At 41.4% G+C, this 14,114-nt stretch overlaps 1 protein-coding gene and 1 long non-coding RNA gene across 10 annotated transcripts in view; one reads left to right on the forward strand and one right to left on the reverse strand.

Annotated features, from left to right (window-relative positions):
• The window catches only part of LOC125614109, an 11,781-nt gene extending 5,700 nt beyond the window's left edge, over positions 1-6,081 (forward strand). For all 4 annotated transcript variants that reach the window (XR_007344747.1, XR_007344756.1, XR_007344753.1 and 1 more), the window contains one exon: positions 2,167-6,081. This is a non-coding gene — a long non-coding RNA (uncharacterized LOC125614109). The remainder of the gene's footprint in view (positions 1-2,166) is intronic.
• Tnfrsf13b (TNF receptor superfamily member 13B) overlaps positions 1-12,536 on the reverse strand; it is a 36,534-nt gene extending 23,998 nt beyond the window's left edge. For 4 of the 6 annotated variants that reach the window (XR_007344724.1, XR_007344725.1, XR_007344722.1 and 1 more), the window contains exons 1-2: positions 12,408-12,536; positions 6,998-7,079 (exon numbers count right to left, since the gene is read on the reverse strand). The gene's annotated coding sequence lies outside the window, so the exon portion shown is untranslated. Of the gene's footprint in view, positions 1-6,997; positions 7,422-12,407 lie in introns of those variants that run through there. The other 2 variants (XM_048796321.1, XM_015503447.2) reach the window with 2 other exon arrangements.
• Positions 12,537-14,114: the final 1,578 nt, after the last annotated feature.

Consider the following 14,114-nt stretch of genomic DNA (forward strand, 5'->3'; position numbering starts at 1 on the left):
GAATTTAGTGGGTTCAAAAGACATCGACACTTTCATGTTTATTGTAGCACTCGTCACAATAACCAGATTTGGAATTAAATGGCCAACCAGAGATGAATGTATAAAGAAAAGGTGGTCTACACACATGGAATACTACTCAGCTATAAAAACAACGAGATCCAGTCATTTGCAAAACCATAGGTGGATCTGGATGATATTATTTCAAGCAAAATAAACCAGACACAGAAAGACATTTACCCTATGTTCTCACTCTGATGACCTCATGAAAGTAGAAATCTAGTAGAACAGTGGTTACCAGAGATTGGAGAGAGAAGAGAAAGTGGAGTATGGAAAGAGACTGGTACAAACCTATGGAACAGGGATGTGTTCTATTACCTAGTAGGGTGACGATTGTTAATAATAACATACTGTGTATTTCAAATATCTAGGAGAGAGGCTTTTAAATACTCTCACCATAAAGAAGTGACAAACGGACGAGGTAATGGATATGCTAATTACCTTGATTTTTATTATTATGCAATGTATACATATATCAAATATAATATTGTAACCCATAAATAATATGTACAGTTATTTCATGTAAATCTGAATTAGCTGTCAAAGAAACAATGGCCCCCAAACACCCCCAAACTGAGGAAAAGGCAGGAATATACACATTTGTGAAGCTCAACAATCTCCAAGCAGGGAAAAAAAATCAGAAAAACTCACACCAAGACACCGTATAATAAAATTATGGAAAGGACAAAGAATTGTGAAAGTAGCAAGAGAGAAGCAGTTTGTCATTGGCAGATTCGATTTTTAGAAACCCACAAGACTGATCTGTATGCTGTCTGTAAAAGACTTCTTATCAAAGAACCCCAAAAAGGTTGAAAGTGGAAGTATGGAAAAAGATATATCATGCAAATAGTAACTGAAGGAGAGCTGAGGCAGCTGTATTATTGTCAAACAAAAAAAGACTTCGTACGAAATCTAAATAAAGACATCATAAAAAAAGAATATTACAGACCAACATGTCTATGAATACATATGCAAAAAATCCTCAACGAAATATTAGCACATTGAACCCAACAGCACATGAAAAGGATTATTCACTATGGTCGGGTGGGACTTATTCCTAGAAGGCATAAGTGTGATGCACCACACTAAAGAATGAAGAATCCAGGCATGAAGGTGCACACCTGTAATCCCAGAGACTTGGGAGGTTGGTGCAGGAGGGTTGCAAGTTCAAGGCCAGACTCAGCAACTTAGCAAGGCCCTGAGCAACTTAGAGAGTCTCAAGATTAAAAAAAAAAAATTAAAAGGACTGGGAATGTAGATTAGTGGTAAAGTGTCCTGGGTTCAATTCCCTGTACCTAAATAAATAAATAGAAGGAAAAAAATTACATGATCATCTCAATTGATGCAGAAAGATCATCTGACAAAATCCAACACTTTTCATGATTTAAAAAACTCAATAAAGAAGGGGGAAAAATTCCTGAATATGAGAAAGGCCATAAGTCAAAAACACACAGCTAATGATGTACTAAATAGTGAAAGACTGAAAGTTTTTCTCACCAAGATCAGGAACAACACAAGAATGCACATTTTTTGCCACTTCTATTCCACATAGCACTGGAAATACTAGCCAATGCATTTAGGCAAGAAAAAAAAAAGTATCCCAATGGGAAAGGAGGAAGTTAAATTATCTCTGTTCCCAGATGGCATGATCTTAAGTGTAAAAAAATCCCTAAAATCTTCACATATGTATATACGCATGTGCTCGCGTGCACAAACACACACAACCTATTAGAGCTAATAAAAGGTTCAGCAAAGTTATAGGATACAAAATCAACAGACTAAAATCAGTTGAATTTTTGCAGACCTACTATGAACAATCCCAAAAGAAAATTAGGAAAATAATTTTCCATTTAACAATGGCATAAAAAGGAACAAATACTTAGAAATAAATTCAACAAATGAGGTGAAGTGTGTACCGAAAATACACAATATACAAGAGATCTGAAAAACTACAAAATATTTCTGGAAGAAACTAAAAATACCTCCATAAAAGAGAGCCATGTTCTTGGGCTGGAGGATTCAATGATGTTAAAAGTTAATACTAAACAAAGCCGTCTACAAACTCAATACAATTTCCAACCAAATCTCAATGACTTTTTTTTTTTACAGAAATAGAAAAACGGATCCTAAAAACTCAAATAGAATTACAAGAGACTTTGAAAAGTCAAAAGGATCTTAAGAACAAAGATGGAAGACATACTTCCTGATTTCTTCCTGAAACTTACTACAAAACTAAATCCACCAAATCCACGTGCAAAAGAATGAAATTGTACTGTTACCTAATTCCATAGTACAAGAATCAACTCAGAATTTATCAAATGCTAAGAGCCCAAATTATAAAGTCTTAGAGAATAACAAAGAGGGGAATCGTCATTCATTGAATTTTGGCAAGGGCACACTGGTAAGAAAATTTAAAAAAATAAATAAATTGGACTTGACCAAAATTAAAGACTTTTGTGCCTCAAAGGTTTACCATCGAGTGGATAAAAAGACAAGTCCCAGAATAGGAGTAAATATTTCCAAAGTGTGTATCTGACAAGGGTTGACATTCAGACTATGTAAGAAACTCCTAAAATCCAAACAACTCAAGTCAAAAGTGGGCCAAAGACTTGAATCCATGGTTCTCCAAATAAGATACCCAAATGGCGGCTGATCACGGTGAAATGAAGCCCAGCATCATTAGTCACTGGAGAAATGCAAATCATAACCACAATACGATATCGCTCGCTATCGAGATGACTATTGGGAAAAGAAACTGAAAATAACAAATGTCGGAGGTGTGGAGAGATCTGAACCCTCTGTGCCTCACCCCTGAGAATGTGTGACCACGCAGTCACTGCCCAAGATGGCTGCGCTCAGCACCCTCTCACGTCTATTCATCAAAAAGTCAAACACAGATCTACCATAGGATCCAGCAAGTCTACCACCAGGTGAATATTCAAGAGGTCTGAAATCAGGGATAGAAACATAAAAATGTTATTAGTTTGGATTTGGAAAGCCTGTGGGGGCACAGGCTCAGTGTTGAAGGCTTGGTCCCCAATCAGCCATTTTCAGAGGTAGGGCTTTTGGGGAAGTGATTGGGTCATAAGGGCTCTGACCTCCTCAGTGGATTAATCCACTGACAGCTGAATGGACCGCTGGAGGGTGGTGGAAATGTAGGAGGGTAGGGTGTGGCTGGAGGAATTAGGTTACTGGGGCCATGTCTTGTCACACCAAAAAAAAAAAAAAAAAGCAAAATAGGAAGGAAGAAAAATGTAGAGTTCATAACAGAAGATTATTTTCAATAGAACATAATGTTCACCTCCTGGTAGCCAGGGAGGTGAGAGAGAGGAGAAGGAGGAGGAAGAAAGGAGAGGGAGAGGCACCAATCAAACGTAGGGTAGAAGAGACACCAATAAACACTATGAGCCATGCAAGACCTGGCAATACTGGGACGCATGCTCTGTTAAATAGAGGGAGTCAGGAAACAATGGGGCAGGGGAGAAAACTGGGGTCCCTGTCAGCAGACAGGTGAAGATGGAAATTCTCAACAAGGTGAGAAAGGAATTTCCCAGATTGACAGCTACTTATGAGTCTGAAGCGTCCCCTATCCCAGCTAAGGGAAGAGGAAAGAGAAACATTATCAACAAAACACAGAAATGATAGATGAGTGAGTATGTTTAACCAGTTGACAAGCCAGATCTGTTACAGACCTGAGATAAATTACTTGTATACACACAGAAAACCTAGGCATCATCAACTCCAGGGAAACCAAAGAGGCCAACAATAAAATACAGATAATCACAGCACATGTGTGGCTCAGCTGTGGAGAACAGTAATATTTTCACAAACATGAGAACCAATGGCAATGACCCAGTGACCTGATTGGTACAATGAGGATGTGATAGCTTACATCATGGGGTCATTGTGAGCATTATGTGAAGGAAAATGGTTTTTGATTTCTGTTAGTTGTATCTGATTCCTCACCAGCCCCTTCTGAAATAATGAGGATAGCTGTAGGACCCCCACCCTACCCCACACCCCCCGGCAGCCCACCCCCCAGACACTACCTGTCGGTGATTCTCAGGGTCGAGAGCCACTGCCCCTTGCTGGCTCTAAAGTCATAACTTAAACAGGTTCTGGGAGAACTAAGCAAGTCACTTCTCAGTTTTCTGTTAATAAAAAGGGGATGAGCCTTTCTATGTGCTGGGATGCTCGGTTTGAAAACCGATTTGCTGTGGACATGGTGGTGTGCGCCTGCGATCCCACTGACGCAGGAGGATGAGGCAGGGGGATTGAAATTTGAGGGCAGCCTGGGCGACATATCAAGACCCTGTCTCAATATAAAAAAAAAAATAAAAAGCACTAGGGAGGTAGTTTAGTACCCCTGAGTTCAGCCCCCAGGACCCCAAGAATAAATTTAAAAATTCATTCATTCATTAAGTTTAAAAAGAAAGAAAATTGATTCACCACAGTTCTGCGACGGAATGCATGTCCCAGTGGAAAACCTCAGTTTTTCGGACCTGTAAAACGGGATTACAGGCTTTCCTTAAGGGTATGTGCACGATCATACGTCACTGGCTTAAGACGTGGCTGTTAATATTGGTAGCTACTCTTCTGGCACCAATGGTATAGAATGCAATAGGTTGACCATGGTCATCTGTGGTGACAGAATCATTTGCAATATCAATGACGGTAATGTTGTAACTCCTACTGTCTCCTTCAGCTCTGAATCCAGTGCCTTTCATAATACTAGGCGCACACAAGAGGTGGTCAATAAATGCTCATTGATGACGGAACCCTTTGTACACAGTTGTTCTCGGTAAAAAATTGTGGAGTCACAACAAACACTGGGCAGGGGTAATATCTGAGCTGTTTTCAACAATCCCCTTTCCTGCCTGTATTTCCTCCATCCCAGTAGGACTCAGGGGCCAGGTGTTCTAGTGGAAAAAGGAGAGGCAGAGACCCTAGCTTTTGGCTTCCACACTTCGGAGAGAAGACTCTTGGCACAAAGGGTCAGAAACAAGCACAGGAAGTTTCCCTTCGATTTAAAAAATAAAAAATAAAAAAACAAAGCAAAGCAAACCACAACAAGACCCAGTTGAAGATTAAAAGAACAAAAATATAAGAAGTTACATTTAATATACGTCATATTGATTTCTTTACAACCTTGGAGGGTAAATCCAAAATCCATAAGAGATGGATAAAAATAGAACACACACAAAAGAAGCAAATGGTAAACAATGACAAAAGAACTTCTCTACGGCGACGAGCACCTTACCAAAAAGTACAGACATAGGAGAAATGGGAGCAAGACATTTGCAACTCACATTTGAAAGGCAAACAGAAAAAGAAAGACCAGTCAATAGAAAAATGGGCAAAGGTCATGAATGGACAGTTCACAGACAGGTCAACACAACCCAAAGATGCATGATTTCATTCAACCACACTGATCCATCTTCCCTCTAATCGAGTTTTTAAAATATATATATATATATAAAAAGAAATAGCACTTCTATTGGCAAACCCTTGAATGAACACATTCTCATTCATTATGGAAGGAAAGTAAATAAGTATGATCATCATGGAGCACAATTGGGTTAGATTTATCAAAATTATGGATAACTCAGTGATTAAACTCCAGTTTTATCTTACAGAGAAAAAAAACGATGAATCCACTGCAGCCATGTTTGTAATTACTGAGGATTGAAAGTAACCTAAATGTCCATGCGTTGGGAACTGACAGAGTAAGTTACATTACATATACACTGGGCTATTATGCAGTTATATTTTAAAAAGTAACGAAGAAGGGGCTGGGGTTGTGGCTCAGCGGTAGAGCACTTGCCTAGCAAGTGTGAGGCCCTGAGTTTGATCCTCAGCACCACATAAAAATAAATAAAATAAAGGTATTAAAAGAAAGTAAAATGAAGAAGATCTTTATTTATATTGCTATGGAAAGAACTCCAAAGTATATTCAGTAGCGGAAAAAAAAAAAAAAAGAAAACCAAAACAACAAGATAGGTTCCTTTTATTTTCCCTCAAAAGGTAGAAAGTTCTAAATTTATATTTCTGTTGGTATTTGCATTAAATCATAATAAGAAAATAAAGACAATATCACATTTTAAATAAAACATCTTAAAGAATTTTTAAAAGATGTGCAAGATTTGTACACTGAAAACTATAACACATTTTTTTTGGGGGGAAGAAATTAAAGAAAGTTTAAATAAGTGGAAAGACATCCCATGTTCATGGATTGGAAGACTTCATATTGTGCAGACAGTCACCAAACTGTTCTACAGATTCAATGCCATTCCCTTCAAAATCCCAGCTGAAATTTTTCTGCAGAGTTTGACAAGCTGATCCTAAAATTCATGTGGAAATGCAAGAGACCAAAAGATCCAAAGCAATCCTGAAAGAGTCCAAAGTTGGAGGACTTACACTTTCCTACTTAAACTTACTACAAAGCAACAGTAATTAAGACCCATAGTGTACTGGCCTAAACATAGCCATTGCTCAATAGAATACAATCACGAGTTCGAAATTAAAGCCTAACATTTGTGGCCAATTAATTTTCAACAAGGGCACCAAGGCAATCCAACGGCATAGGGAAGAGTCTTTTCAACAAAGAGTGCTGAGACCCCTGGAATTTACATATAGAAGGATGAAATGAAACCCCTGCCTCACACCGTTATTTCAAACTGGATCCTAGACCTAAAGGGAAGAGTTAAGTCTACAAAGAAAAACTCTTAGAAGGCACAGGGAATCAATATTCACGCCTTGGGTTAGACAGTGACACCAAATGTATACATTTAATAAAAGAGATAACTGGCTGATCAATTGGGCTTCGTGAAAACGCAAGAGTTTTGTGTTCCAAAGAGACCATCGATAATAAAAAAAAAAATAAAAATAAAAATAAAAATAAAAGAAACCATCGAGAAAGTAAAAGGATCATGGTGCACACCTGTAATCCCAGTGACTTGGAAGGCCGGAACAAGACGATGCACGTGGGTGGCCAGCCTCAGCAACTCAGCAAGATCTTGTTTCTAAATAAATAAATAAGACTGGAGATGTAGCACCGTGGTAAAGTACCCCCCAAGTACAGTCCCCCATCCCTGCAGTGCCCCACAGAAAAAGGAGAAGAATAGAATAAAATACTGGAAAGAAACCATTGCAAATCATGGATCTGATAAGAAACTTAAACTCAGAATGTATAATGAACACTTGTCACGGAATAATTAACAAGACAACCGAACTTTAAATTGGGCAAAATAGGGCTGGGGATGTGGCTCAAGCGGTAGCGCGCTCGCCTGGCATGCGTGCGGCCCGGGTTCGATCCTCAGCACCACATACAAACAAAGATGTTGTGTCCGCCGAAATCTAAAAAACAACAGTTACTAATATGGCATTATGTAAAAATGTGGATGTGTAACCGATGTGATTCTGCAATATGTATTTGGGGTAAAAATGGGAGTTCATAACCCACTTGAATCTAATGTATGAAATATGATATGTCAAGAGCTTTGTTATGTTTTGAACAACTAATAAAAAATAAATAAATATTTTAAAAAATTCTCTCTCTCTTTAAAAAACAATTTTTTTTAAATTGGGCAAAATAGTTGAAAAGACATTTTTTTTTGCCAATAAATATATGAGTGGCCAACAAACATGAAAAGATACTCCGCATCATGATCGTGAGGGAGAAATGCCAATCTGAACTTTACACTCACTCTCATGGCTATAATGAGAAAGATGGGCAATTTGGTGAGGATGTGGAGAGATCAGAATCTTTGTGCGTTGAATGGGATTATAAAACGGCCCAACCACCTTTTAAGTGGTTTGGCAATTCCTCAAAATGTTGACCACAGAATTATCATAGGAGCCCCAATAATTCCACCTCTAGGTATCTAAGAGAAATAAAAACATGTTAACCCCAAACATGTACCTCCAGGTTCACAGAAGCATTATTCATCCTAGTCAGAGAGTAGAACAACCTGTCAATCAACCGAAGAACAGATAAACAAAAACCTGCTATGTCCACAAAATAGAATATTATTGGGCCGCGAATGAAGTACTGATATGTGTTGTGGATGATCTCTTAAAACATGCAGAAATAGCAGGTCATGATGCACCACATACTGTGATTCCATTGATATAAATGTCCCAAATAGGAAAATCTATGGAGATAGAAAGATTAGTGGTAGCCTAGCTTTTGGGTGGGGATTGAACTCTCAAGGCTTCTTTTGGGGATGATGGAAATATTCTTTTTTTTTTTTTGAGAGAGAGAGAGAGAGAGAAATAGAGAATTTTTTTAATATTTATTTTTTAGTTCTCGGCAGACACAACATCTTTGTTTGTATGTGGTGCTGAGGATCGAACCCGGGCCGCACGCATGCCAGGCGAGCGCGCTACTGCTTGAGCCACATCCCCAGCCCGGGATGATGGAAATATTCTAAAATTAGATTACGGTGATGGTTGCACAACTCTGTAAATATGCTATAAAACATGGAATCTTAAGCTTTAAATAGGTGAGCTTCATAGCCTGTAAAGTGCGTGTCGATGAAGCTGTTTATCCCAGAGAAGGCAGGCACTGGGCAGATGAAGGAGGGAGGAAAGACTTTCTATTTTTTTCCCCTCTCCTTTCCAGGTTTCAAATCCCATGACTAATACCATCTATTCAAAAGCAAATTTAAAACCAAAGAATCCAGCAAAAAAAAAAATTTTTTTTAAAGGCCTCTGATTCTCCGCCCGCCCCCCCCCCAATTTGGGGTGGGGAAGATGAGAGGGAGGGACCTGCCACCCACCCCGGTCACTCTGTGAAGCAATGGCTGAGTGCACAACAGGTTCGTGGGACAAGGGCAGCCTTAGAGAGGTTCCAAGACCCATCCGTGCCCTGGAAGCCACTAAAGCCACTGGACTGGACTATCTAGTGCCCGCTTGACCTTGGCAGACATCCAAGGGAGCAGAGGAGACTATCCCTAAGTCACCCTCCTCCATGGCCACCTGGACCTATGTAAAATCCCAGAGCCACCATTCATCCCCAAAGATAGGCAAAACATCCCAGAGAGTGACAGCCACCAGGCAGAACCGGAGCTTGAGAAAGATGCTCTGCCGATGAGCAGAAAAGAAGGGAGAATTCCTCTCGCATGCTGGGCCCATGGGCTGGGCCCACGCCTTGGCTGCATCAGGGCCAGATAGAGCCCAGAGGTCCTCCCCTGCACCCTGAAACCAGAGGGACGATTCTTAGAGCCCTCAGCCTGAGCTTCTTGGCACACTCGGCTAGTTAACAGGTGCTGTACCAAGAAAGACCTCTGTGGTCAAATACGTTTGAAAAATGCTGCGTTAAAGAAAGTCAAAGCCAGACCATGATTTACATTACTCAGAAGAGATCCAAACCGTGTCCGATTCATTAAGTCCAGGGGCTCCCTACACAGCCACTCGGAACAAGCCCCATGACAAATAAGCAGGAAAAAAATATTTCTGTCCCAAATCTAAAACTAATTGGATTTTTTTTTTTTTTTTTTTTTTCCGAGTAGTCACTGTTTGCAGATTTGGTAAAGGCCATCTTGAATTTCCTCAATCTATCTGTACTTGCCTTTTTAAAATCGGCATTCTGGGCTGGGGTTGGGGCTCAGAGGTAGAGCGCTCATCTAGCATGCTTGAGGCACTGGGTTCGATCCTCAGCACCATATAAAAAGTAAAAATATTGTGTCCACCTACAACTAAAAGATAAATATTTTTTTAAAAAAAAGTTGGCATCTGAAGATTGTCATGCATAAAGTTTGACTAATATTCTGTTCTGATTGCCTTGAAAGAGGAAGAAAAGACTTGAATTTCTCAATATCAGTTTGAGTAAGATTGTTTATGAGAACAAGCCTTCTCAACATGACTATTAAAGTAAGAATGCTAACAGTTTAAGAACAGAACGGGACCCAAAATCAACAGCTTTCTGTTAGTAAACCAATACTTGTGATGCGTTTCTTGTATGCAAAGCGTTTTTTTTTCCATGTTTGAGAAAAACAGCAGCACTTGTTAGAGTAAATAAACTAAAGGTGGTTCANGCGTTAGAAAATGAACAAAGCCAGACCATGATTTTACATTACTCAGAAGAGATCCAAACCGTGTCCGATTCATTTAAGTCCAGGGGCTCCCTTACACACGACTCTGACGAAGCCCAATGACCAATAAGCAAGTAAAAATTTCGAAATTGTTCCAATCACTAACAATTGATTTTTTGAATTTTTTTTTTTTTTTTTTTAGTAGTCACTGTTGCAGATTTGGTAAAGGCCATCTTGAATTTCCTCAATCTATCTGTACTTGCCTTTTTAAAATCGGCATCTGGGCTGGGGTTGGGGCTCAGAGGTAGAGCGCTCATCTAGCATGCTTGAGGCACTGGGTTCGATCCTCAGCACCATATAAAAATAAAAATATTGTGTCCACCTACAACTAAAAGATAAATATTTTTTTAAAAAAAATTGGCATCTGAAGATTGTCATGCATAAAGTTTGACTAATATTCTGTTCTGATTGCCTTGAAAGAGGAAGAAAAGACTTGAATTTCTCAATATCAGTTTGAGTAAGATTGTTTATGAGAACAAGCCTTCTCAACATGACTATTAAAGTAAGAATGCTAACAGTTTAAGAACAGAACGGGACCCAAAACAACAGCTTTCTGTTAGTAAACCAATACTTGTGATGCGTTTCTTGTATGCAAAGCGTTTTTTTTTTCTGTTTGAGAAAAACAGCAGCACTTGTTAGAGTAAATAAACTAAAGGTGGTTCATTCATGTCTTACTGGTTTTATATTTTTGTCCTAATTTGTAGACATTGTAGCTTTTATTGTTGCATGAGAACTATAGGCCACAAGAATATATACCTACTTTTATGTTGGAACAAATATGAGAAACTATTAAAAATTAAAACATATTGAGTTTAAAAAAGCTGAAGCCTGGGGGTGTGGCTCAGCGGTAGAGCACTCGCCTAGCACATGAGAGGCCCTGGGTTCGATCCTCAGCACCCCATAAAAACAAATAAATAAAGTTATTGGATCCAACCACAACTAAAAAACAAATATTTTAAATAAATAAGTAAATAAATAAATAAATAAGCTAAAGCCCTATTTCAACCTCAGAATTTCTCAGAGCCTTTGCTTATGACTCTTCAAGAAAGGGTCTGGCCGTTTCAAAGCTTTAGTGCTTTAGTCTCTGAACAACGTGAGCTAGAAGGTCTCCCTCTCCAGAGAGTCCCTGGAGGCCTCTGTGGGTGCCAAGTCACAATTCTAGCTAGTTCTTGACATCTGGTCCCAGAGTCCCGGGGGGAGGTTTCATCCTGGGTCAAGGTGGCCCGGTCACTGCCTTGTCAAACGCTCTAAGAAATTATGCGTATTTGAGCCCTTGGCTGGCTATACAGGTCAGTACGGGTCTGTAGTCCCTGGTTGCAAATGAAAATCAGAGATATGACAGGCTTCAAAGCTGGGGTGCTGGGGAAAGGAACAGGAGAGACATGTGGATTTAAGGTGCAGCCCTGGATGCTGGACAGTCCCTACTCACATCCAGCCTTGGGTTCATCTGCTCTAAGCAACAGATGTTTCCAGGTAAATTTTATCTTTGACCAAGCCTCCCAAACCCGTCCTGATGAAATGTTACAAGAAAACACAGTCCCCTTTCTTCAACAAATAATTCGAAGCAAAAAAAAAAAAAATTAATGAGAGAGTGGGAATTGGTGTGGATTAAAACTATAAGTAGGGGCTGGGGTGGTGGCTCACCGGTAGAGCGCTCTCCTGGCATGTGCGAGGCCCTGGGTTCGATCCTCAGCACCCCATAAAAATCAGCAAATAAAAGAAAGGTATTGGGTCCAACTCCAACTAAAAAAATATAAATATTTTTTTAAAAAAGCATAACTAAATGTCTGACGTGGGCCGTGTTTAATTCTGATTTGAACAACAACAACAAAAAGAAAAGACGTGGATATATCCATCAGGTACATTGGGGCACTGACTGATAATATCAAAGGTGACCGCAGTTCAGGCAGGGGTCAGGGGTTTTGAGTTTAATCCAGAGGCATCTAAGATCCCACCATGTCTGGGGTTCATTTTAAAATGACCCACTGAGGGTGGAAGAGAAAACATGGTGGGGGAACACCTGGTCACAAAGGGGACAACTCCTGCCATGGGGGCCAACCCCCCCCCCAGCTCCAGTCTTAGCTCTCCTCTCCTGGAAGGCAAGACCCCCCCACATACCCCTAAGTGCCCCAGACGTCTTGGGGCCCCCCCAAGGTCCTGGCTCCGTGTGGGCCCAGGAGCCCGTGCAGAACACGGGGCGAGGGCCTCCCCCCCCACTGTCCACCTGCCGGCCTGCCCACTGGCTTGGCTACTCACAGCGCTCCTCTGCCTGCCCGCCGGCTCCGGCCACCTCGCCTCCTCTGGCCCAGGCCACTCATTACTCAGGATGTTTATTATTAGCCCCAGATTTGATTAGTGCCTGGGCTGCGCTTCCTGGGTCTTCCCCTCAACCTGGAGGATGTAAATCAGCCGCCCCGGTCACCTGCGCCTGCGCGCTCACCAGGCAAGGTGAAGGGCTCTGAGTCCCAAGGCTCTGTCCACCAAGGTGCGCAGAGCCGCCTGGGCGACATCATCCACCCTTGCATGGCTTAGGCGCGTCCAGGTTTTCCCTGGCCCATCGCAAGGGCGAAGCTCCTGCCCCAGGCTTATACTTATACACCCCAGGCCCCGTCTCAGCTGCACAGAAGGGCTCACCCTTCCCTCCCCCTGGACAGTCTTGGCCTATTCTATTGCAAGTTCAGCTCCTCCAAGACTCAGTTGAGGTGTCCTCTCCTCTGGGAAGCCACCCTAACTACCCCAACCCAAGTTAGAGGCTCATTTTCTGCACCTTCTGAGCTTTGTCACTGTGGGGACCGGTGCATGGAGTACTGCATGCATGGCATATGCTAAGGGTGTCGTCTGAGTGGCAGGCCACTCCCCTCTTGCTAGGCGTGTAGTAGCAATCCGCTTACCCCATAGGCACAGCCCTGGGCGTGAGGCCGTGGGTTGCAGTCCCTGTGCTTGCTCCACAGCCCACTCCTCAATTGGTCGCTGCAAGGGCAATTAGCAGAAATTGCATTAGTGGCTGCCTGTAACCTGCTTAGCTACTGCCTGAGTATATATACATGGTAACTGCAATAAAATCAGACCTGCTTCCTGCTTGGTGTCCGGAGATCTTGATTAGCGACTCTGCAGCCACACTCTTTCTCTGCCCTGTTCTGTGGACCTCCTCGCTGGAGGAGAGAGAGAGAGCCCACGCATGTCACTATGCCTATCAAAGCACGAGAGCCAGCCAGACTGCTTTTGAATCTCTGCTCTGCCAAATACCGACTGGAGTCCTTGGTGGCAACTTATGTACATAATGTCTCTGTGTCTCTGTGTTCTGTTCTGTAAAGTGGGTATAATAATAGCACTATGTGTGGCACAAGCCATGTGAGGCTGAGTTCACCTAGTTACATTCTCAGAGCAACTGAGTTCTCTGCAGATGGGATTGAGAATTGATACTGTGGCCCTTATTACCATGTATTGTAACTATTTCTATGTCATTGCAAGTCTTTTTTTTTAATATTTATTTTTTAGTTCTCGGCGGACACAACATCTTTGTTTGTATGTGGTGCTGAGGATCGAACCCGGGCCGCATGCATGCCAGGCGAGCGCGCTACCCCTTGAGCCACATCCCCAGCCCCCTCATTGCAAGTCTTCTGAAATCTCATGAGAGATAGGAAGTACAGCAACCCCTCTCTCATGTTTACTGCAGCACTTTACACAGTATCCCAGATATGAAATCCACCTAAACGTCCATCCACAGATGATAAAGAAAATGTGGTGCATATATATATACCATGGAATATTATTCAGCCTTTAAAAAGAAGCAAATCCTATCACTTGCATCAAGATGGATGGAACCGGAAGATATTATCTTAACTAAAATAAGCCAGGCCCAGAGAAACAAAAACCACACATTCTTGTTCATAGGTGGAATCTAAAAATGTTGATCTCAAAGAAGATGAGAACAGAATAGGGGTTACTAGGAACTGGGAGGGC

The sequence above is a fragment of the Marmota marmota genome, unplaced genomic scaffold, assembly GCF_001458135.2.
Source record: "Marmota marmota marmota unplaced genomic scaffold, marMar, whole genome shotgun sequence".
Classification (NCBI taxonomy): domain Eukaryota; kingdom Metazoa; phylum Chordata; class Mammalia; order Rodentia; family Sciuridae; genus Marmota; species Marmota marmota.